This window comes from Rana temporaria, chromosome 4, assembly GCF_905171775.1.
Source record: "Rana temporaria chromosome 4, aRanTem1.1, whole genome shotgun sequence".
Lineage (NCBI taxonomy): Eukaryota > Metazoa > Chordata > Amphibia > Anura > Ranidae > Rana > Rana temporaria.
The window spans coordinates 95,831,745-95,857,745 of NC_053492.1; the positions used below are offsets into that span (position 1 = coordinate 95,831,745).

Genomic DNA, 26,001 nt, shown 5'->3' on the forward strand with positions numbered 1-26,001 from the left:
GTACAACTCTACATTTATGCTTCATTAGAGGGAGTCTTTCCTGACACATAAGATATGGTAGAGTGTGTATTTTCATAAATTGCCGAGTTATCGCTGTAGGATGTTTGAGAGAGAGAGAGAGTGGCCAATAAGAATCCAAATTTTTTAGCCTGCATTGGCGTATACAGGGGCGGACTGACCATTGGGACCCTCGGGCACTGCACCATCAGGGTTGCCAGGCTCAATAAAACCAGGTATTTATGTTTTTATGTGTTTTTTTTTTTACATCTGTCCCTTATATGTCCGAATCCGACATGCTTTTGATGTGAAAATCCTGAGATTTTAGCTGCCCTGCCTCCTGGCGTGGTGGCCACCTGTAAGCCCAGAGGCCCGATAATATTCTATTGCCCGGGGGCCCCATGAGTTGTCAGTCCACCCCTGGGCGTTTAGAGCGTATCAACTTTTCGATAGTTTAGTCTGCCTTGATTTTAGCTTGCTTGTTTTTAATTGTGCTTTTGTTTCTGTTAGTTTATTTGTTTGTTTTTTGCTATACAATTGAGCCTGGGTATGCCCAAATAGGCTCTGTTATGTACTGTTAACTTGTAAAACCTGTAATAAAAAAAAAAAAAAAAAAAGTTGCACCCACCACCCCAGGTACATGTATGTACATGTATGTACATGCACATGTGGCTGGAAAACAGTTTTATAGCGCAATAAGCAATAACAGGCACATATGCACAGGAAAACGTGATGCCATCCAAATGTGAGAAAAGTCGTTATTTTTCCAGTACATACGAATATACAGAGTAAATACAAGAACATCGTTTTTATTAGTCAATGAACAATGTCCAAGATCAACCAACTGTTGGCCAGTGATCAGCTAATATTTAACTGCATCCGTTTCATAGCTGCCAACATTTTAGAATAATTTAAATGGACAAATTGCTGTACAGGCAAGGACACGGAGTGTGTTCTACACTTTATACTTTACTTTCTTAAAGAAACCACATAGTTACATAGTTAGTCTGGTTGAAAAAAGACACAAGTCCATCTAATTCAACTTATAAAAGAGAAAACTACACACTGGCTTAGTGGTTAAGCCCTTCTATCTTGAATCATAGGGTTGCTTTTCAAATCTCAACCAAGTTTGTGTGGGTTTCCTCCTACACTGCAGAGGCCTGCTGGTAGGTTAATTGACACCTGTCCAAAGATTTTTTTTTTTCTAATTATAATAATATTATGTGAAACTTACCAAAACGAAGCACTCCAGCAGCGCGCTGTCAACGCTGACAGGGCTTCCATCTTCACCCGGTCTTCCTTCCGGGTTGGCGACCTCCAGTCCTATGATTGGACGAGCTGCGATGATATTGCTCATGTGCATGGGAGCGACTGTTCACAAGACAGAGCTCTGAGGGAATGGTATGCTTCTTCAGAGTGCATGTGCCTGTGACGTCACCCGGGGCTTCAGAAGTAAATATCTCCTAAACGGTGCACATTTAGGAGATACTGTATTTACTGTACCCATAGGTAAGCCTTATTATAGGCCTACCTACAGTATAGGCAGGGCCGATCCACCCTATAGGCTCACTTTGCAAGCCGCTTAGGGCCCCGCAAAGCTGCGGAGGGCCCCCCAAATATTACTAGAGGCCCCGCCTGGTCAGAAGTCATTTTCGACCCCTCAACTCGCTGGCTGCATGGGAGAAGAGGTAAGAAGTCAGCACCCCCCGCTTCTCACTTTAATGAAGGATGTCATTTCCGACAGCAGAACACCCCTCCCCCCGCTTCACAACTTTAATCCTTAATGTGACATGTCATTTTGCTTAGGGCCCCAGGGAGGTCAGGATCGGCACTGCCTATAGGTAAAAGTCAACCAAGGGAGTTTATTCCCAATTTAGAGCCCATTCACACCTTGGCGTTTTGTCGCCTGTAGCGCGAAGCGCACAAACGCCAGAGGGACCAAAATACATGTAAAGCTATGGGCATGGTTCACATCTGAACGCCGATGCGCCTGACGCGCATCGCATGTAGTCAATAAAAGTTCCGGACCCGATATGCGCGTATTTGAGCGTTTCCATTTCCCATAGAAAGTAATGGAAACGCTCGATTCAAGCGACTTGCGCGACAACGGGCGTTTGCTACGGGCGTTTTGTCAATAGAACTTGTCGCCCATGCAGAAGATTAAAAAAATCTACCAACATAGCAACAAGTGATGAAAAGATGATAGTTTTTCCTATTGGTTAAAAAAAACCCGTCAAAGTACAAAAACGTCGGACAATGCTGTATGCAAACGCGCATATTAGCATGAATATGCGCGACAAAACGCCGGAAAAAAACGCCGGAAAACGCTGCTATTGCCTACGCCTAGGTGTGAATGCAGCCTTAAGGTTGTAAGCTCCTCAAGGGTTTGTTTTGTAAACAAACACAATGTAAACTGCTGCACAGATTGTAGGTGCTATATCATTACCTGCAATAATTAAATATTATTCCCAATATATTGTTAATTTATCTTAAAGGATAAATTCAGCTTCGAAAACATGTTACATGTTCCACCCGTTTTTAGGGTGGAACATGTAACATGCTTGCGCTCCTGCATTGGCTTGGCAATCTGAGACCTCTGTCCTACCAATCAATGAACTACCACGGCACTGTTGAGCGCTGTGTTAGTTCATTGATTCGTCCTGCCCGTATGAGGTACAAGCAGTCGAAGCAGGCAGCTCACACTGAGGCCTTGTACACACGTGAGGATATCCGCTGGAAACGGATTTGGCGGATTTGGATCTGATGGCTGTACACACCATCAGATCGAAATCCCAGCGGAATACAATACGCGGTGACGTGGCCGCGCCGTCGCCGCGACGATGACGCGGTGACGTGCGCGACCCTGAAGGTAATGACTCAAATCATTACGATGCATGCGAGGGATGGGAGCGGACGGACTGATCCGCTGAGTCTGTACAGACGACCGGATCAGTCCGCTAGACTGGATTCAAGCGGATAGATTTCTTAGCATGCTAAGAAATTTTTATCCGCTGGGAATCCGTCGGCTGGATTTTTATCCACTGGGAAATGTCCGCTCGGACGTACACACGACAGGATCTATCTGCTGGAACTGATCCGCGGATCAATCCCAGCGGATAGATCCGGTCGTGTGTACGGGGCCTGACTGTCTGCAGGAGTCCTGCATGGTCTGCTGATCACTGGTGCAATGGTTTCCAGGTTCCTAGAGAAAAATAATAAATGCCCATTATTTACCTGCAAAAAATGTGCATTTATTAGTTTTTTGTTTTTTAACCACTTCAGCCCCAGAAGATTTTACCCCGTTCCTGACCAGAGCACTTTTTACAATTTGGCACTGCGTCGCTTTAACTGACAATTGCACGGTCATGCAATGCTGTACCCAAACAAAATTTCTGTCCTTTTTTTTCCACAGATAGAGCTTTCTTTTGGTGGTATTTGATCACCTCTGCGGTTTTTATTTTTTGGGATATAAACAAAAAAAAAGCGACAAATTTTGGAAAAAAAATACTATATTTTTTACTTTTTGCTATAATAAATATCCCCAATATTTAAAAAAATGACCTCGTCAGTTTAGGCCAATATATATTTTTCTACATATTTTTGTAAAAATAACACAATAAGCGTATATTGATTGGTTTGCGCAAAAGTTATAGGGCCAGATTCACAGTACAAGTATGCCGGCGTATCTACTGATACACCGGCGTACTTTCAAATTTGCCGCGTCGCATCTTTAGTTTGAATCCTCAAACCAAGATACGACGGCTTCTGGCTTTGATCCGACAGGCGTACGGCTTCGGACGCCTTCGGATCGTAGGTGCAATACTTCGGCCCCTGCTTGGTGGAGTTTGCGTCGTTTTCCGCATCGGGTATGCTAATTAGCTTTTTCGGCGATCCACGAAGGTACGCGCGGCCGTCGCATTCTCTTACGTCGTTGCTAGTCGGCTTTTCCCGGCGTATAGTTACAGCTGCTATTTTGTGGCCTATATTTAGACTTGCCATGTTAAAGTATGGCCGTCGTTCCCGCGTCGAATTTAAAAAAATTTTTTGCGTAAGTCGTCCGTAAATAGGAAAGGACGTAACTCACGTCGACGTTCAAAAAATGACGTCAGTGCGACGTCATTTCGCGCAAAGCACGGCAGGAAATTTCAAAACGGAGCATGCACAGTACGTTCGGCGCGGGAACACGCTTAATTTAAATGATCCACGCCCCCTACCCGGATCATTTAAATTAGGCGGACTTGCGCCGGAGGGATTTACGCTATGCCGCCGCAACTTTACAGGCAAGTGCTTTGTGAATCAAGCACTTGCCCGTAAAACATGCGGCGGCGTAACGTAAATGCGATACATTACGCCGCTGCAGATGTACCTGAATCTGGCCCATAGTGTCTATAAACTATGGGAAATATTTATGGCATTTTTATGATTATTTTTTTTTTTTACTAGTAATGGCAGTGATCTGCGATTTTTAGCAGTGCTGCTTTATTGCCACGGACAGATTGGACATTTTTTACAATGCTATAAATATGCACTGACTACTGTGTAAATGTCACTGGTAGGGAAGGGGCTAACATTAGGGGGCGATCAAGGGGTTAAATGTGTGTTCCCTAGATGTGTTCTAACTGTATGGGGTTAGGACTGACTGGGGGAGGAGACAGAGCTGTTGTTCCAATTAGTAGGAACAACAGCTCTGTTTCCTCTCCCCTGACAGAACAGGGATTTGTGTGTTTACACACAGAAATCCCCATGCTGGCTCTCGGGCCTGCAGGCCACACACATCGGGACCCTCTGGCAGCTCTTAAAGGAGACCCAGTGCCCATAAGGGGTTTAGTGCATCGGTGCCAGTGTGCCACAGTAAATCTACGTGAGCCAGTAGGGAACCACTTAAGGTGAACTTGAGATTATTATTCAGACCACAATAATACATCTAAGGCCTTGTACACACGACCAAACTTTCCGCTGAAAAGAGCCCGCGGACCAGTTTCAGCGGACATGTTCGGTCGTGTGTACGGGGCCTAAGTAGTTACCAGCATCAGTCTCCTCCAGCATTTACAATTATGTGCCACTTTGTATTGGTCTATCAAATAAAATCCCAATAAAATACATTTACATATTTGATTGTAATGTGGAAAATGTCAAGGGGTATGAATACTTTTTTAAGGCACTGTAAGTATATAATTTTATTTATTTTTTTAAACCTTTACAAACATTTCATTCGCAAATGTGGTTAAACACACAATCTACACACAACAGTGCATGCCATATTGCATGTTAGCACACAAAACTCCATGTACTGTATTTTTACTATATTTACTGTATAAAACAGCCAAAGTGATTACAGAAACTCAACTTGAAAAGTTTACACTTCCAAGGACAGAAAATGTCATGGCCAAATCCCAAACTGCAAGTACATTCCTAAAAAGCGTTAAGATTTTCTCTATTCAATTCCTTATGTCTGTCCGGCTTATCTTTTACAATTAATTGCACAGTGCTAGTAGATAGTAGTACGCACATGTAGGCTTGCAGTCACAGAATCAAACATCACATTTTAGAACTACAATGCAAGATGCATACCAAAAATATATAATAAATCAAAGTAGAGCACTTGATAAAGATTTATTATACAGCAAGGCATTGCAAAACTGAAACCATAAATCAGATTTATTGTAAGATTGCAGCCTAAATTTATAAATTCCCCTGATCATTTCTTTAGGCTAAATTCAACATAGGTTTTGAAAGCAGAAGAGCACTCAATGTCCCCAGTCCTGGGGATGGCTTTGTACCGATGGATTGCCAGCTCCCATGGCAGAGCAAACAAAACAGCCTCGAAAAAGATGTACTACACTCCATTAAAACATTGTATATAACACCTCTTGTTTGAATATACTATACACCTACCAGTCATAACTTTATGACCACCCACCCTAATTTTGAGTAGGTCCCCCTTTGCCACCATAACAGCCCTGACCTATCGAGGCATGGATGCCATGCCACTAGACCTCTGAGGATATGCTGTGGTATCTGGCACGAAGTTCTGTAAATTGCGAGGTGGTGCCTCTATTGAATAGACTTGTTTTTTCAGCACATTCCACAGATGCTCAATAATGATCTGTACACACAATTGTTTTTTCCGTCGGAATAAACTTCGACGGGTTTTCTGAAGGAATTCCGCTCAAGCTGTCTTGCATACGCACGGACACACCAAATTCCGACTGTCAAAAACGTGGTGACGTACAACACTACGATGAGCCTAGAAAAATGAAGTTCAATGCTTTCGAGCATACGTCGAATTGTTTCCGAACATGCGTGTTTTTTTTCTCTGTCGGAATTCCATACAGACGAACAAACTTTCTCTTTCTAAGTCTGTCGGAATTTCCGATGGAAAAAGTCCAATGGGGCATACACACGGTCGGAATATCCGATGAAAAAATTCTGTCTGCCTTTTTCCAGCAGAAATTCCAATCGTGTATACGTGGCATTAGAGTCAGTTCTGGAGAATTTGGAGGCCAAATTTGTGTTCCTCAAACCATTCATGAACAGGGCACAATATCCTGCTGAAAGAGGCCACTGTCATCAGGGATTATCATTTCCATAAAGGAGTGTACACCAACCATGTTTAGGTAGGTGGTACGTATCAAATGTAGCCAGGAGCTGGATACATACCTATTTCTGCAATCAGAAGACGAAGTGTAGCATTGTTTTAGGGGAAGCTGTTCCCTCTAGTGTTCCAGTGTGGGATGTCCTGTTACTTTCTTAATTAGAGACAAGGCAGAGCAATGCATTTTGGGACATGTAGTCCATACAGATAGGATTTACCCTCTGGCTGTAATATGTGAAACTACAACTACCAGTTTACTGATTAAGAAGAGCAGACCACTGGGAGGGACTCTAAGAGGGAAGGCTTAAGGCCTGGCGCGCTCTCTTGGGACCAGCATGGATCTGCATGCAGGGGATCTGTTACAGAGAGAGCTGCAGCTGAGTTGCAGCCTGCTCTGGCGGAGTTACCCAGTGGATATCTGGAAGGACACTTGCGGACAGTTCCCCTTCACTGTCCGGTGGCAGCCCGGAGGCCCTTCCTGTTCCATCCACCCTGCAGTGATATTGGATTTGTGTGAGCCGTAGTGCGGCAGATGTAGGGCAGTGTACAAAGAATAGTAGGGTAGAGGAAAGGGGGAAATGGTGTACAGGTGTCAGTGGGATGTAGCGCAGTGTATGGAGATCATTAGAGCAAAGAACAGTGTACAGGAATCAGCAGGGCAGAAGACTAAGTGTCACAAGGGCAGAGGATGGGTAGCCAAGATGAAACAGTGGGGGGGGGGGCAGCATGGCACAGTAAAGGATTTCAGGAGAGTGCGGGAGTGAGGGAAATGTACAGGGGGGCAGGAGTGTGCACACCAGGGTGGTCAAGAGGGAAGAGTACAGGTGTCAGGAGGGCCCAGTTTAGGGGTCAGAAGGGCCCACACCAGGGAGGTCAGTGTGGGGGTCAGAAGGGCACAGTGTGGGGGTCAGGAGGGAAGAGTACAGAAGTTGCAGAACACAGTACAGGGGTCAGGAGGGCACAATACGGGGATTGGGAGGGCACAGTACAGGGTCTGAGAGGACACACAACAAGGGTCAGTATAAACCTGGAGGCAGTGAATATCATTATTCCCATTGTCAGCTAACATGCAGCACTTCTATGCTAAGCTGCAGTAACTAATCAGACTTAGCATAGAGGTGCCTGCAAGCTAATCCATGATGTACTTCTACTGTAGATGAGTTTAAATTCAGAGTCCAGACATACTAGGTCAGGACTCAGCTCCCTCTGCTTGCTATCACATCACCCTCATCACGTCAGGCACAATCTCATAGGTGGTCGGGCAAATCCCGATCCCTCCCATGCAAATATCAATAGCCATGTGAGTCCGCCTCACGGATGTCCCTTCAGGAGAGCGCATGCAAAAGCCGGGGGAGAGACTCGAGTGAGGTAGGGGAAGGTACAGGGGCAGAGATTCAGTCTGTGCGGAGACAGCAATCCATTACACTGTGGTACAGTGATCAGCGATGTGCCGATCGGGGCTCTGATTTTTGACAGTTGCCGAGTATAGCCAGTGCGGGCACTAGGGGCAGCTTGGGCACCCAACAATGAATGGGCCCTGGGCAGCTTCCCCTTTTGCCCTGCGGTAAAGACGGCCCTGAAAAACCGTCATGGAGGGGGAAACATTATGCTTTGGGGGTGTTTTTCTGCTAAGGTGACAGGACAACTTCACTGCATCAAAGAGACAATGGACGGGGCCATGTACCATCAAATCTTGGATGAGAACCTCCTTCTTTCAGCCAGGGCATTTAAAATGTGTCGTGGATGGGTATTCCAGCATGACAATGACTCAAAACACATGGCCAGGGCAACAAAGGAGTGGGTTAAAAAGAAGCACATTAAGGTCCAAAAGTGGCCTAGCCAGTCTCCAAACCTAAATCCCATAGAAAATATGTGGAGGGAGCTGAAGGTTCGAGTTACCAAACGTCAGCCTTAAAACCTTAATGACTTGGAGAGTATCTGGAAAGAGGAGTGGGACAAAATCCCTCCTGAGATGTGTGCAAACCTGGTGGCCAACTACAAGAAATGTCTGACCTCAGTGATTGCCATGTTTTGCGAAGGGGTCAAATACTTATTTCACTCATTAAAATACATATCAATGTATAACTTTTTTGAGATGCGTTTTTCTGGATTTTGTTGTTATTCTGTCTCTCGCTGTTAAAATAAACCTACCATTAAAATTTTAGACTGATCATTTCTTTGTCAGTGTGAAAAATCAGCAGGGGATCAAATACTTTTTTACCCTAACTGTAAAGGTAATAGTGTGTTCTATCTAGTAAAAGGGGACAGTACAGTTTCACAGTCTTTATTTTCTGGTAGTTATTATTAAAGTGGTGTTCCAGCCACAATTTTTTTATTTTATTTTTGAAGTCAGCAGCTACAAACACTGTAGCCGCTGACTTCCGGACACCCGGTCGCAATTGCGACAAGAAATTGTGACCTGGCGCCTGGGGAAGCTTAGGGCTGCAGAAGGCCGCAAAGCCTCGGCCTCAATTACCGGCCGGCGAGGGGCGCGATCGCAGCGGGCCCGCGCCCGCCTGTAATTGAGGCCGCGGCTTTGCGGCCTTCACAGAAGGAAACTGAGGCCTGCAGAAGGCCACAAAGCCACGGCCTCAATTACCAGCCGGCGCGGGCTGGCCGGTAATTGAGGCCACTGCTTTGCGGCCTTCTGCAGGCCTCAGCTTCCTTCTGTGATCTGGCGCCATCTTGTGGTGGCCGTTGGCATTACAGGTTACATTACATTACATTACACGTAGCAAAACAGCAGTTCTAATGTGTTTTTTCACTGTTTTCACTGCCATCTCCTTCCCTCTAATTAGAACCCCCAAACATTATATACATTTTTTTTTATTCTAACACCCTAGAGAATGAAATGGCGGTCGTTGTAATACTTTCTGTCACACCGTATTTGCGCAGCGGTCTTACAAGCGCACTTTTTTGGGGAAAAAAATACACTTTTTTTTATTAAAAAATAAGACAACAGTAAAGTTAGCCCAATTTTTTTTTTATATTGTGAAAGATAATGTTACGCCGAGTAAATTGATACCCAACATGTCACGCTTCAAAATTGTGTCCTCTCGTGGAATGGCGACAAACTTTTACCCTTTAAAATCTGCATAGGCGACGTTTAAAAAATTCTACAGGTTGCATGTTTTGAGTTACAGAGGAGGTCTAGAGATAGAATTATTGCTCTCGCTCTACCAATCGCGGTGATACCACACGTGTGGTTTGAATACCGTTTACATATGCGGACGCTACTCACATATGCGTTTGCTTCTGCGCGCGAGCTTGGCGGGACGGGGTGCGGTTTTTGGCTCCTAACTTTTTTAGCTGGCTCCTAGATTCCAAGCAAATTTTTCAAACCGTGCCTTCAGGCTTCACAACCGGTTTCCCACTGCACATCCGCGAGTCACGCAGCGCTTTCTGAATGACCCCATTGTCCTCTGGGACACACACAGGTCCCAGAAAGCAGCGGGGAAGCAGGAGGAAATTACACCTTGGGCCGCGGCCGAGGTAGGACGGAAGTACACTCAGTAATTCAGAAAAGGTAAGAAACAAAAAAATGTAAATAAATAGTTATCCAAAAACAAGTGGTGGAGGGGTGGTCTTTCCTTTAAGATAAAGTTGTAAAAGTGGGTGGAACTCTGTTTTAAAGACGAAGTAAACCCTTATGGGTTTTACTTCCTCCTTTGTTGTCTGCAAAGTAAAAGCGAAATGAGCTAGTATGCATCGCATACTAGCCTATTATGTGGCACTTACCTGCAAAACGAAGCACAAGCTGTCACCGCTGGAGGCCACATCCATCTTCTCCCCTTTTCCTTCTGGGCCCCCGGACTCCAGCTCTGTGACTGGCCCGGAGTCGCGTGATGTGACTCCTGCGCACAAGCCGCCAGTCGCGGCACTCGCTAGTGAAGAAACGGCTCGGAGGGCCGTTTCTTCACAGTGCATGCACCGAAGACATTGGCGCAGTACAGAGTAAATATCTCCTAAACAGCGCACGTTTAGGAGATATTTACCGTACCTTATTATAGGCTTACCTATAGGTAAAAATTGCAAATATAGGTTTACAACCACTTTAACCTTCATGATTATTATTGACAAGACAGCAATGTAAAAATAATCTGCTCTGGTTATTAAATATTCTAGGTAACTATTATTATTACCTGAGTGACACCAAAAATATCTTTATCTCTAATATTTCTTTAAAACCATTAGCAGCTTATTGAATGCCATTTTACTTTGGAACATAGATATATCGGCCCGGATTCACAGACAGCGGCGCACATTTATGCCGCCGTAGCGTATCTCCTGTACGCTACCCTGACGCAGCGCAGAGAGGAAAGCATGGAATTCACAGAGCACTTTCTCCCAAAACTGTGCTGCATTTCCTAGGCGTAAGCCGGTGTAGGTGGGCGTGAGCCATGCAAATGAGGCGTGACCCCATGCAAATGATGGGCCGAGCGCCGGACAGATACGTATAACGAACGGCGAATGCGCCGTCCCGTGGACGCATCCCAGTGCGCATGCTCACAAACACTTTGGAAAAACTGCCTAAGATACGCCGGATCACTGCCTACGAACTTAACCTACGCCTAGTCATATTCACGTCCAACGTAAACGACGTAAAACGCCGGCTTGTATTCCTTGGTGCAGCCCTTTTCACGTCTGTTGCTGAGTTACACCTCCTTTTTTGGAGCTTAACTTTACGCCAGACGTACAACTTACGCGCACCACTCGTAGCCTGCGTCGGCCGCACGTACGTTCGTGATCGGCGTATCTCCCTCATTTGCATATTTGAATCGAAAATCAATGGGAGCGCCACATGCGTCCAGCGTAAATATGCGCCCACTCTACGCCGGCGTAGGCAAGTTACGTCGGTGGAATGAAGCCTATTTTTAGGCGTATCTTAGTTTGTGGGTACGGCGCACAGATACGACGGCACATATTTGCACTTACGCGGCGTATCTGGAGATATGTTGACGTAAGTGCTTTGTGAATCCGGGCCATCATTTTTAGCAGGGGTTCCCTGAGAAGTCAAAATGTTATCAAGGATTCCTCCAGGACAAGAAAGTTGAGAAAGGCTGCTCTAAAGTATTGAGTTATGCCCTGTACACACGATGGGAACTTCCGATGTGATAAAATACGATGGAATTTTCTTGCATACACACTGTCAGACCAAATTCCGACCTTCCAAAACGCGGTGACGTAAAACAAGAAGTTCAATGCTTCCGACCATGGGTCGACTTGATTCTGAGCATGCATGTTTTTTTCTCCGTTGGAGTTTCACACAGATGATCGGAATTTCCGATAGGATTTTTTTCCATCAGAAAAAAATAAAACATGTTCTATTTCTAAACTCCGACGGAAAAAAGTCTGATGGGGCCCACACACAGTTGGAATATCCGATGAAAAAATTCCGTCTGACTTTTTTCATCTGAATTTCCGATCGTGTGCATTAGGTGCACAAACCAGGCCCATAAGACGTGGTTTCATGACTTTGGCATGGAGGAATTCCAATGGCCTGCACAAGGGTCCAAATCTCAATCATAGGAAAAACCTTTGGGATGAATTGGAATGCTGATTAGGAGCCAGGTCTTTTCGCCCAACAACCGTACTGACCTCAGAAATCCTCTTTCGGCTAACTAGGCCAGTGTTTCTCAACTCCAGTCCTCGAGGCGCCCCAACAGGTCATGTTTTCAGGATTTCCCTCAGATGAAACAGCTGTGGTAATTACTGAGGCAATGAAACTGATCAAATCACCTGTGCAAAATAATGGAAAGCCTGAAAACATGACCTGTTGGGGCGCCTTGAGGACTGGAGTTGAGAAACACTGAACTAGGCACAAATTTCCACAACACACTCTAAAATCTTGTGGAGGCTGTTACACCCAAAAAGGGCGAAGCAGCTACATATGAATGCCTATGGTTTTGAGACAGAATTTGAAACAGGATTTCCATCAAACGTGATGGTCAGGTGTCCACAAACGTTTGGTCATATGGGGTATGATCCAACAAAACTGAAAATATTGTCACTATTCTTGCTATTAAGAAGACTAAGAAAAGATGAACAGAAGTTAGTGAAAAGTTTCCTTACCTTGTATTTCCCCTGAGGCTTGGGACTGGAACTGTCCTCTGACTTGCAATGCCTAAGGACCCCATAGCCGCTGTTTACAAAAGCCTGACAGATCTTAATTGAAAAAGATGCCTTCAGCTCTCCAGCTCAAGAAGTCACAAGTGTTATCTGTAAACAGCTTCCTGTTTGAAAGTTTTCAGCTGCTGTGCTGGATAATTAGGCAAGAAGTGTGGGAAACAAGAAGGTGCCCTGTGATGTAACCCACTCAAACGCTATCTCTTTTTAGATAATGCCATCTGTTAGAACATTAGATGTCAGTGGGGTTCCAGGAAAGACAGGTTACTAAATGTCAGGGGTTACTTTCATGAACTATCATGACATACATTTATAAAGTAAAACATGGATGGTTATGGCTCATTAAATCCTGCTGAGATTTGTAAATTTGTAAAAAAAAAAAAAAAAAAAAGCAAAGTGCATGTACAAGTTTTTATATCACATAAACCAGCAAAAAATGATCAAGTACAGTATACTGTATTATACACTAAATAGGAATTGTCATTCGAACAGCTACCACTGCTAATATTAATAATATATCTAAGTCGAAGAACATAGGTTTAAAACTGAACTCCATGCAGAAATGAAAGACATAAATGAATACAGCTCTGTATTTATTAATACATATTTTATTTTATTAAATGCAAGCAGTGTAAGTACCAGAATTAGATTTGGCATAAGCCTTTTCAGTCCCAGTACAACAGAGTTTAGACTTTAGGAGGGAGAAGCAGCACAAGGAGCCAATCAGTTGTGCTTCAGTGTAAGATGCATGCTGATAGCAAAAAAAAAATGGAAAAAACGCTGGATGAAAACCATTTATAATAGCGTTTTTGTGCCAGCTTCAAGGCTAGCATGCACACTAGCGTGTCTTTTGTTGAAAAGAACAACAGCATGGCTGCTAATAAACTGACAATACTGTATGGATTTTACACAGGTGTCAAACTGGCGGCCCTCCAGCTGTTGTGGAACTACAAGTCCCATGAGGCATTGCAAGGCTGACAGTTACATGCATGACTCCCACAGGCAGCTCTTAAATTAGGCGGTCGCCTAAGGCCTCGCACTCACAGGGGCCTTGCGGCCGCCTAACTTACCCAATCCATTACACCAGTTTTGAGGGACCTTAATGCTGCTGTACTCAGGCAGCATTAAGAGCCATGACTCAGGAGCAGAGCCGACAGCATCCCTAACAACCAGTGAATATCGGTGACCCCACCCTTGTGACGGCAATGACCCAGCATGCCCTCAGTCAATGACATCACAAGAGGGGGGGTTCACCAGGTGACATCACCGGGTGGCCCCCGCCCCGTAGTTATTAAAGAGCAGGATCTGGAGGCCGCCTTGTTAAAGGGGGCTTTTAGATTCCGATAAGCCCCCTGCCTGCAGACCCCCACAACCATCAGCCAGGGTTGTGGGGAAAAGGCCTCTTGTCCTTGAATTATTTTTCCCATCATGGGCGTGAGTGGGGCCCCATGTCAAGTTTTGCCTAAGGCCTCACAGAGCCTAGAGCCGCCTCTGCCCACAGGCAGAGGTGTGATGGAACTTTTAGTTCTGTAGGGCCACCAGTTTGGCACCCCTTTATGTAATCAGAGGAAGTGTTATCTTTCTCAGTGTATGTGTTCTCTTATATTCCTGCTTCCTGTTCCATGATAAAGACATGCTGTAAAGATATGTTCAGCTAATTCTCCATAAAAGTAAAGCCTTTTTGCTGTATATGAGACTTCCAGCATATGATTTCAATACTCTGACAACAGGCTCCTTGCTGAGATCTGGTGTGGAATTTCTGATCAGAAGTGGAATTTTTTGAATACAAGTGGAAGAGTTAAAAACCAGGATTTGCTTTTAGCTGCTTTTAACTGTTTCTGCTGCAAGTGTTCAATTGTTTGTCTTTTTTTCTCTGACACTTTTTAAACAGCTTTATTTTTCTTTTTTTCCTTTCTGCTAATTAAGGGGAGTGTTTAATTGTTAACAGGGGAGTGTCTAATTGTTAACAGGTGAGTATATAAGTGTCTGTAAAAACTCCATACGAGCTGACTCCTTGCTGAGATCTGGTGTGGAATTTCTGATCAGAAGTGGAATTTTTTGAATACAAGTGGAAGAGTTAAAAACCAGGAGTTTAAAACAAGGGTTAAGACAGGAGTCTTCTAAAACTGTAAGTATCATCTTAATCTTCATACAAGTAATTATATTGTAACTGGGAAATGAGTGCTAGCAGGGTTGAAGGTTTTGCTCAGTGCACAGCGTGTCACATGTATGCAAAATTGGTGCAACAGCTCCAAGATGGATACCGCTGTGACAGATGTGAGCAGGTTGCCCTTCTGGAAGCTCGTATTAGAGATCTGGAGGAGCAAGTTGCAACACTGGGTAGAAATGACAACCTTGAAAGGGGTCCTCTGCTCGCTGAGCAAGTGGTCAGTAAGGTTGATGTGGGGGGTGGAGGGGCAAGTCAGGATTATCAGATAGGGAGATGGGTTAATGCAGTTAGAGGGAGTGGAAGGGGCGTGAAGAAAGGGAAGGCCAGTCCTGTATTTGTGCATCAAAACAAATTTGCCAAGTTGGGTGATGATGTGGAGGTGGCAAACACAGAGGTGGCAGCCCTAGATGTTACTGCTACCCCTAACAGCCGGGAGAGCAACCCATCTAGTAGAGGTGGGGAGGGGAGTGCAGGTAGGCCTAGACAGTTGGTGGTAATAGGGGATTCTATAATCAGAAGGACTGATAGAATAATTTGTCGCCAGGATCGCTTCAATCGAATGGTTTGCTGTCTCCCTGGTGCCAGGGTTCGGCATGTGGTGGACCGGGTGGATAAATTACTGGGAGGGGCTGGGCATGACCCAGCTGTCTTGGTCCACGTTGGAACCAATGACAGTATACATGGAAGGTGGAGGCTCCTTAAGAATCAGTTTAAAGAACTAGGCTGCAAGATGAAGGGAAGGACCTCCAAGGTGATATTCTCTGAAATATTGCCTGTGCCATGCGCAACACAGGAAAGGCAGGGGGAGATTAGAGAGCTGAATGCATGGCTAAAGACCTGGTGTAGGAAGGAGGGATTTGGGTTTCTAGAGCACTGGGCTGACTTTTCATTGGGGTGCAACCTATATGCTAAAGACGGTTTGCACTTGAATGGAAGGGGGTCTGCTGTGCTGGGGGAGAGGTTTATGGGAATGCTGGAGGAGTATTTAAACTAGGATTGAGGGGGGAGGGTGAATTAGAATTACATCGAGCAGACAGGTCAGTTAGTGGTCAGACATTAATTGAGAGTGGAATGGGGATAGATGGGGAAGGGTTATGGCAGGTGACAAGAAAGTTCCCATGTTGCAAACAGCCATTGGAAATAATAGTGCCATTTGTACTACTATAAATTATATGAAAAACACCAGAGAAAAATGTAACAATACATTTAAGTGTTTGTTCACCAATGCCAGAAGTCTGCCAAGCAAAACAGGTGAGCTGGAAGCTCTGGTGCATGAGGAGAGCTATGATGTAATCGGTATTGCTGAAACTTGGCTTCAATCCTCACATGACTGGGCTATTAATATTCCTGGCTATGCTCTCTTTCGGAAAGACAGGGTAAAAAGGAAAGGTGGAGGGGTCTGTCTCTATGTGAGAAGTGACCTCAAAGCAAGCGTGAAAGAGAACCTGGTTGATGGAGAGTGTGATGAGGCTGAAGCATTATGGGTGGAACTGCATACAGATGTGCGTAGTTCAAAATTAATCATTGGAGTTTGTTATAAACCACCCAATGTTAATGAGGAGGTGGAGACTCAGCTCCTTGCACAGATGGAAAGGGCTGCAAGGTCTGGGACGGTGATAATAATGGGGAATTTTAACTACCCAGAAATTGACTGGATTAATGGCACTTCTGGGACAGTTAAAGGACAAAAATTTAAAAACCTATTGCAGGACAATTTTATGGTGCAGTTTATTGAGGCCCCAACTAGGAATGATGCCCTGTTGGACCTGATAATCTCAAACCATGCAGAGCTTATTACTAATGTTCAGATAAAGGAACACCTGGGTAGCAGTGATCATAACATGATTTCATTTAATGTTAACTATAAGCAAGAAATACATACAGGAAATATTAAAACACTAAATTTTAAGAGAGCAAATTTTCCAAGGATGAGGGCTGCTCTCCAGGACTTGGACTGGGAGGGACTATTGGCACAGCTGAACACAGAACAGAAATGGGAATTCTTCAAAAAGACTGTGTGGAACCTCACTGCAAAGTATGTTCCCATGGGCAATACGTTTAAAAGGCTAAAAATAAAACCTATGTGGCTCACGGTCAAAGTTAAAAAAGCTATAAACAATAAGAAAGTAGCTTTTAAAAAATATAAAAATGAAGGAACACTAGTGTTGTTTAAATGTTACAAAGAATATAACAGGATATGCAAAAAGGAAATCAAGGATGCAAAAATTCAAAACGAACGACAGATTGCAAAAGATAGTAGGACAAACCCCAAAAAATTCTTTAAATATATTAATAGTAAAAAGGTGAAGTCTGAGCATGTAGGCCCCTTACAAAATAATCTAGAGTGGGTGACTGGGGACAAAGAGAAGGCAAATTTATTAAATGTTTTCTTCAGCTCTGTGTATACAATGGAGCATGGGGGAGCTCATGTCCAAAATGGGGGTGGGAGTGACACAGCCTCAAATCCACAATGGCTCAAAAGTGATATGGTCCAGAAATATTTAGACAGAATAAAGGTGGATAAAGCACCTGGACCTGATGGCATCCATCCACGGATCCTAGGTGAGTTGAGCTCTGTCATTTCAAAGCCACTGTATCTAATATTTAGGGACTCATTAAAGACAGGAATAGTACCACTGGATTGGCGCAGGGCCAATGTGGTGCCCATATTTAAAAAGGAAACAAAGTCTTTACCAAGTAACTATAGACCTGTTAGTTTAACTTCTATAGTTGGGAAGATACTGGAACGTTTAATAAAAGACCACATGGATGAGTTCTTGCTGGAAAAAAACTATTTAAGCAGCAGACAGCATGGATTCATGAAAGACAGAAGTTGTCAGACAAACCTGATTTCCTTTTATGAAGAGGTAAGTAAAACCCTGGACAGAGGCGTGGCTGTGGACGTGATATATTTGGATTTTGCAAAAGCGTTCGATACAGTTCCGCACACACGGCTCATGTGTAAGGTAAGGTCTACAGGATTGGATATATCAGTTTGTAAATGGATAGAAAACTGGCTGAAAGACAGAATTCAGAGAGTCGTGGTTAATGATTCTTACTCTGAATGGTCCAAGGTTATCAGTGGTGTACCCCAAGGTTCAGTGCTGGGACCCTTACTTTTCAATATATTTATAAATGATATTGGGTCTGAGATCAAAAGTAACATTTCTGTCTTTGCAGATGACACCAAGCTATGCAGTGGAATAACGTCCTTGCAGGATGTCTCCAATTTACAAGCCGACCTCAATGCTCTGTCTAATTGGGCGACTAAGTGGCAGATGAGGTTTAATGTAGATAAATGTAAAGTTATGCACTTGGGGGCTAAGAATATGCATGCATCATACATACTAGGGGGAGTACAACTGAGGGGGTCTGTAGTGGAGAAGGATCTGGGGGTTTTAGTTGATCATAAGCTCAATAATGGCATGCAATGCCAAGCTGCGGTTTCCAAAGCGAGCAAAGTCCTTTCTTGTATTAAGAGAGGTATGGATTCCAGAGACAGAGATATAATTTTGCCCCTGTACAAATCATTAGTAAGACCTCATCTGGAATATGCAGTTCAGTTTTGGGCACCAGTTCTCAAAAAGGACATCGGAGAACTGGAGAAAGTGCAGAGAAGGGCAACCAAACTGATAAGAGGCATGGAGGAGCTCAGCTATGAGGAAAGATTAGAGGAACTGAATTTATTCACTCTTGAGAAGAGGAGAATAAGGGGGGATATGATCAACATGTACAAATATATAAGAGGTCCATACAGTGTACTTGGTGTTGAGTTATTCACTTTACGGTCAACACTGAGGACAAGGGGGCACTCTTTACGTCTAGAGGAAAAGAGATTTCACCTCCAAATACGGAAAGGTTTTTTCACAGTAAGAGCTGTGAAAATGTGGAACAGACTCCCTCCAGAGGTGGTTCTGGCCAGCTCAGTAGATTGCTTTAAGAAAGGCCTGGATTCTTTCCTAAATGTACAGAATATAACTGAGTACTAAGATTCGTAGGTAAAGTTGATCCAGGGTAAATCCAATTGCCTCTCGGGGGATCAGGAAGGAATTTTTTCCCCTGCTGTAGCAAATTGGATCATGCTCTGCTGGGGTTTTTTGCCTTCCTCTGAATCAACTGTGGGTATGGAGTTGGGTGTATAGGATTTTACTGTGTTTTTTATTTTGTTTTTTTATTTTTTGTGGTTGAACTGGATGGACTTGTGTCTTTTTTCAACCTGACTAACTATGTAACTATGTAACAGGTTATAGCTTCAGGCACACGCAACGCACCCAGGCACTGGAAAGAGAACTCTGCCACTGTGAGTACAGTGAGTACTGTATACAAGCTACAGAAAGATGGCAAGTGGTTCAGATGTGACGTTTGCAATTGCAAAGCTGAACAGTGCCAATTACCAGCTGTGGAGGATTTAACTACAAATTCGTCTGAACAAGGATGACTTGTGGCAAGTCAGACCCACAAACGGAGAGACAGAGGATTGGGACAGGAAGGATAGACAGGCAAAAGCAATTATAAGCTTACTAGTGGAAGATGACAAGCTTATTTACAAAACAGAGAAAATGGCCAAAGGTATGTGGACTTCATTACAAAAATTAGATTAGCGTTCAAGCATCAACAGCAAGCTATTTTTACTAAGAACATTGTACAAGATGAGACTAGAAGAAGGCCAGCAAATGTTTGATCACAAGAAAGCTATGCTAGAGATCATAGAGTAGCTACACGCCATCGGAGAGGACATCAAAGATAACCATATTGTTGCCCTGCTCCTCTGCAGCCTTCCAGAGACATATACTGCTCTTATTAACGCTTTAGAAACCAGACCCAAGCAGGAGCTGACACTGGAATATGTTGGATATGTGGATGCTGACTTTTTGTAGACATTGGGATAGACATGTCAAAACCATTTCCCACTTTTGTAGACACCTGGGATGTATAAAGCTCACGCAATCAGAAAGGGTCCATCATAGAACCAAACACATCAATGTCAAGTATCTGTGGATGGGACCAGGCTGGTTGATTCTTTCTGTGGCTTTTGAATAAGGATTTGGGTGTCTCTTTTTGGATCTGTCACTCACATCTGGGGGCTTACCCTGGGAGCAGTGGCGGCTGGTAAAGTTTTAGGATGGGGGGGCGCCAGACCCCGCCCTTCCTTTTTAAACCCTCCCACTTGGTGGAGATGGGCGTGGTTTCATAAAAATAGTGGGCGTAGCTCTAAGGTGGTGTGATTAGCATCCGAGATTAATGAGGGTTGGAGGGAGAGAGAGGGAGAGAGAGGGAGAACAGGCCCAGATTCTACACAACAATAGAAATATGTGCATTCTAGAAAGTTTAACAATCAGCAGATAAAGATACTTCAATCATCCCGGCACCATGGTTGTTATGGTGTCAGGATGATTGAAGCGCATTATTTCTATTATTACATTGTAATATAAAATGAAACCATTCAACTCACCATAATGCAGAATCAGTGGGAGCCCCGAGCGTGTCGCCTGCCACCAGATGCCATCAGGTGTCCCCAGCGGAGTCCCTCCTTATTTCACGTGTCCCCAGCGGAGTCCCTCCTTACATGCAGCCCTGTTTCACATCAAATGTAGCCTGAGTCACATCAAATGCAGCCTCTCTCCCTATCACTTGCAGCCAGCGCATGTCCCCATCAATAGCAGCCTCTGCCCCTATCAATAGCAGCCTCTGCCCCTATCAATAGCAGCCTCTGCCCCTATCAATAGCAGCCTCTGCCCCTATCAATTGCAGCCTCTGCCCCTATCAATTGCAGCCTCTGCCCCTATCAATTGTAGCCTCTGCCCCCATCAATTGCAGCGACTGCCCCATCAATTGCATCGACTGCCCCATCAATTGCATCGACTGCCTCATCAATTGCATCGACTGCCCCATCAAATGCATCGACTGCCCCATTAAATGCATCGACTGCCCCATCAATTGCAGCGACTGCCCCATCAATTGCATCAACTGTCCCATCAATTGCATCAACTGTCCCATCAATTGCAGCGACTGTCCCATCAATTGCAGCAACTGCCTCAATTGCAGCCACTGCCCCATCAATTACAGCGACTGTCCCATCAATTACAGTGACTGTCCCATCAATTGCATCGACTGTCCCATCAATTGCAGCGACTGTCCCATCAATTGCAGCGACTGCCCCATCAATTGCAGCGACTGCCCCATCAATTACAGCGACTGCCCCATCAATTGCAGCGACTGCCCCATCAATTACAGCGACTGCCCCATCAATTACAGCGACTGGCCCATCAATTACAGCGACTGGCCCATCAATTACAGGGACTGTCCCATCAATTGCATCGACTGTCCCATCAATTACAGCGACTGCCCCATCAATTACAGCGACTGTCCCATCAATTACAGCGACTGCCCCATCAATTGCAGCGACTGCCCCATCAATTGCAGCGACTGCCCCATCAATTGCAGCGACTGCCCCATCAATTGCAGTGACTGTCCCATCAATTGCAGCGACTGTCCCATCAATTACAGTGATTGCCCCATCAATTACATTCTCTCTCCTATCAATGGCACCCTCTGCCCCATCAATAGCAGCGCCTGTCCCATCAATCCATCAATTGTGGTGCCGCTGAGAGGGGGGGTTTGTGCCGCCGAAATTCTCCCCGAAAATTACATTTTTCTTAAAGATGATAAAGGGGGGGGGGGGTATTGCCACCGAAATCCCCCCTGAAAGTTACATTATTTTTCAAGCTGACAAACGGCCGACATTCTCCCTGAAAATGACATTCTTTTTTATGATGATAAGGGGGGGTTGCTGTGCCACTGAAATTCCCCCTAAAAATGACATTATTTGTTAAGATAATATGCGGGGGAGGGGGGCGGGGGGGATGCCGCCGACGACCTCTACGTAGAGATGAAAATCCAACAGAGGGGCAGCTGCAGTGCACTTACCGTTTTGGTGGAGCCATGGCTGTGGAGGAGTCTGCTCCTCATACTTCCTGTCTTCTCTCTCGGGCGCATGAGAGAGACAAAACAGGAAGTGACATCATGGCCCTAGATGTCAATCAATCTGCCCGGCTGTAGTAATAGATACTATAAGCGCCGGGCAGACACTGTGGCGGCTCCGTAAGCGCCACAAGGCGGTACTAAAGCCCGCAAATGAAGCGCCGCGTCTGCAATCTTTTGATTGCATGGACGTGGCACTTCCCATAATGCACGTGGCCGGCGCCACATAGTGCATTTGGTAAAGGATTTTTTGATATTTAAACATTTTCTTTTTCTTAAAGGGGCCGTTTTTTTTTTTGTGACTACAGGAGGGGGGGGGCGGTGCCCGGGCACCCCCTATGGACGGGCCGCCACTGCCTGGGAGTGCTTGACTTCCTCTCCCTCACCCTGCGTATCCACAACTCCCGGTTACAAAACAGTGGACCTGTGGGCTGTTTCATCCTGGCCTTTCCTTTTTGTACATACTTGGAAGACGTTTGATTTTAATAATCTGCTTGCCATACTATCATATCAAGGTGGAATTTGGCCACAGCTTTCACAACTATATTCTCTCTGCTTCTCCTGAGGAAGCAAGGTTTTGAACGTGCAAAAGGTGTTGAGAATACCAGCACAGATTTTCCAGGCTGATGACTGATTTTAATACAGACCATATAGGTTCTATGCAAAAGTTTCAGTAATTGAACTGTACAGTATTTAGAATGTACTTCTATCTTTGCTATACATGTATGACTTGCTGTTTTTAAATGAATGAAATACATTTTTAGTCGGAATGCTTTAATAAGCATTCCCAGTATTGATATTCGTTTTTTATTATTAGTGGGAATGCTTTAATAAGCATTCCCAGTATTGATATTCGTTTTTTATTATTAGTGGGAATGCTTTAATAAGCATTCCCAGTATTGATATTCGTTTTTTATTATTCTTCTTCTTAATTTTAATTAGTGGGAATGCTTTAATAAGCATTCCCAGTATTGATATTCGTTTTTTATTATTAGTGGGAATGCTTTAATAAGCATTCCCAGTATTGATATTCGTTTTTTATTATTAGTGGGAATGCTTTAATAAGCATTCCCAGTATTGATATTCGTTTTTTATTATTCTTCTTAATTTTAATTTTATTCCGTACGTTTTTTGGCTCTGCGTAACTTCTGCATACTTTCAGCTATTGAGACCATTCAACTTTTAAAATGTTCATCTCGTTCAGCTAACGATGGGACTTCTTCAAGTTTTTTTGTACTATTTATACTTTTTAAAATATTAAGCTTTTAGACACTTTTTTTTAACATTGAAGTCAATGAGAACATCCTTTTTCCTGCTTCAAAACACACGTTCTGCCAAAAGTTTCAGCTCCTTCATACTTTCACTTACAGACACCAAACAAACTTTAAAGCGTTTACAAAATATTCAGCTATCCAAACATGACTTTTCAGATTGATATCTTTTACGGTTTTTGTGAAAACGCAATTTACGTTTAGCGATTTTTTCAGAAAATGGAATCGGTTATAATGTAACCCTATGGAAGGGATTTAGAGTGTGTCATGTGACCTTTACAGTGGAGATCTTTGAAAACAAAAATTATCTTTAAAAAAAGGGCGAACAAATTGCTCTCACGCCCACAAGATCTACTTGTCATACACAATTTATATATCAAAACGTAGGTATGCTTGTCTGGTTTCAGGCAATGTGATCAGTTTTGCGATAGGCATTTGACTTTTAGTTCCAGGAGCTTCTAAAGGACAAGTGCCCCAAACGCCCTCCCATTGACCGTCATGTTAAAAAGTCTAAAAAAAATTCCTGCAAAACACACAAAGACGCTCTTTTCTAAATCGCTGACATGGCCACATTTTTAAGTTTATCAACATAAATTTCATATCGATGCGTTCACAAGGGCCGTGTCTTTCAAACGGTGAAGTCGCTGTATCGATCGCATGTACGGTTGTGGATTTATTACGTTTTGTTTGAAGGCGTAATTCATGTATTGGTCTGTGAATTAAAAGGCGTTTGTAATGGAATTTCTTTCCATAAATAGCTTTCCTTACCTCAGTGCAATATTCCTCCTCACTGACCTGGGGGGGGGGACCTCTTGAGGGGGGAGGGGCGACCAGGAAGTCAGCATACTCTCTACTTTGCAGATAGAGAAAGGAGCTGTGTGTCCTAAAGATAGTGTAGTGGTTATGGTGAATGGCTTTGGCGCGGGCTCAGCAATTCAGCATTCCCACTCGCATTTTCCTCAGGGAATGCATTTTCTAGTTTTAATTTTAATTTTATTCCGTACGTTTTTTGGCTCTGCGTAACTTCTGCATACTTTCAGCTATTGAGACCATTTAACTTTTAAAATGTTCGTCTCATTCAGCTAACGATGGGACTTCTTCAAGTTTTTTTGTACTATTTATACTTTTTAAAATATTAAGCTTTTAGACACTTTTTTTAACATTGAAGTCAATGAGAACATCCTTTTTCCTGCTTCAAAACACACGTTCTGCCAAAAGTTTCAGCTCCTTCATACTTTCACTTACAGACACCAAACAAACTTTAAAGCGGTCACAAAATATTCAGCTATCCAAACGTGACTTTTTAGATTGATATCTTATACGGTTTTTGTGAAAACGCAATTTACGTTTAGTGATTTTTTTATCGGTTATAATGTAATCCTATGGAGCAGGTTTAGAGTGTGTCATGTGACCTTTAGAGTGGAGATCTTTGAAAACAAAAATTATCTTTAAAAAAAGGGCGAACAAATTGCTCTCACGCCCACAAGATCTACTTGTCATACACAATTTATATATCAAAACGTAGGTATGCTTGTCTGGTTTCAGGCAATGTGATCAGTTTTGCGATAGGCATTTGACTTTTAGTTCCAGGAGCTTCTAAAGGACAAGTGCCTCAAACGCCCTCCCATTGACCGTCATGTTAAAAAGTCTAAAAAAAAATCCTGCAAAACACACAAAGACGCTCTTTTCTAAATCGCTGACATGGCCACATTTTTAAGTTTATCAACATAAATTTCATATCGATGCGTTCACAAAAGCCTTGTGTTTCAAATGGTGTAGTCGCTGTATCGATCGCATGTACGGTTGTGGATTTATTACGTTTTGTTTGAAGGCTACGATAACTGATTTTGCGTGTGGATGAAAGCGTTTCTAATGGTATTTTGATTCCCTAAATAGCTTTCCTTACCTCAGTGCAGTCCTCCTCCCCCACCTCATGTGGAGAAAGCCTCTTGAGGGGGAGGGGCGACCAGGCAAGTCAGGACACTCTCTATATTGCAGATAGAGAAAGGAGCTGTGTGATATTAGGCTTTATAAGTACTGAAGGAACACTGCTTGTATGTCCTAAATATACTGTAGTGGTTATGGTGAATGGCTTTGGTGCGGGCTCAGCAATTCAGCATTCCCACTCGCATTTTCCTCAGGAAATGCATTGTCTAGTTAGTGGGAATGCTTTAATAAGCATTCCCAGTATTGATATTCGTTTTTTATTATTAGTGGGAATGCTTTAATAAGCATTCCCAGTATTGATATTCGTTTTTTATTATTCTTCTTCTTAATTTTATTCCGTACGTTTTTTGGCTCTGCGTAACTTCTGCATACTTTCAGCTATTGAGACCATTTAACTTTTAAAATGTTCGTCTCATTCAGCTAACGATGGGACTTCTTCAAGTTTTTTTGTACTATTTATACTTTTTAAAATATTAAGCTTTTAGACACTTTTTTTTAACATTGAAGTCAATGAGAACATCCTTTTTCCTGCTTCAAAACACACGTTCTGCCAAAAGTTTCAGCTCCTTCATACTTTCACTTACAGACACCAAACAAACTTTAAAGCGGTCACAAAATATTCAGCTATCCAAACATGACTTTTTAGATTGATATCTTATACGGTTTTTGTGAAAACGCAATTTACGTTTAGTGATTTTTTTATCGGTTATAATGTAATCCTATGGAGCAGGTTTAGAGTGTGTCATGTGACCTTTAGAGTGGAGATCTTTGAAAACAAAAATTATCTTTAAAAAAAGGGCGAACAAATTGCTCTCACGCCCACAAGATCTACTTGTCATACACAATTTATATATCAAAACGTAGGTATGCTTGTCTGGTTTCAGGCAATGTGATCAGTTTTGTGATACGTATTT

General features: G+C 43.5%; 1 protein-coding gene across 2 annotated transcripts in view; it reads right to left on the reverse strand.

Moving 5' to 3' along the window:
* Positions 1–12,921, reverse strand: part of COLEC11 (collectin subfamily member 11) — a 72,968-nt gene extending 60,047 nt beyond the window's left edge. Inside the window, exon 1 of one of the 2 annotated variants that reach the window (XM_040348654.1) lies at positions 12,665–12,921. The gene's annotated coding sequence lies outside the window, so the exon portion shown is untranslated. The remainder of the gene's footprint in view (positions 1–12,664) is intronic. The other variant, XM_040348656.1, reaches the window with a different exon arrangement.
* Positions 12,922–26,001: the final 13,080 nt, after the last annotated feature.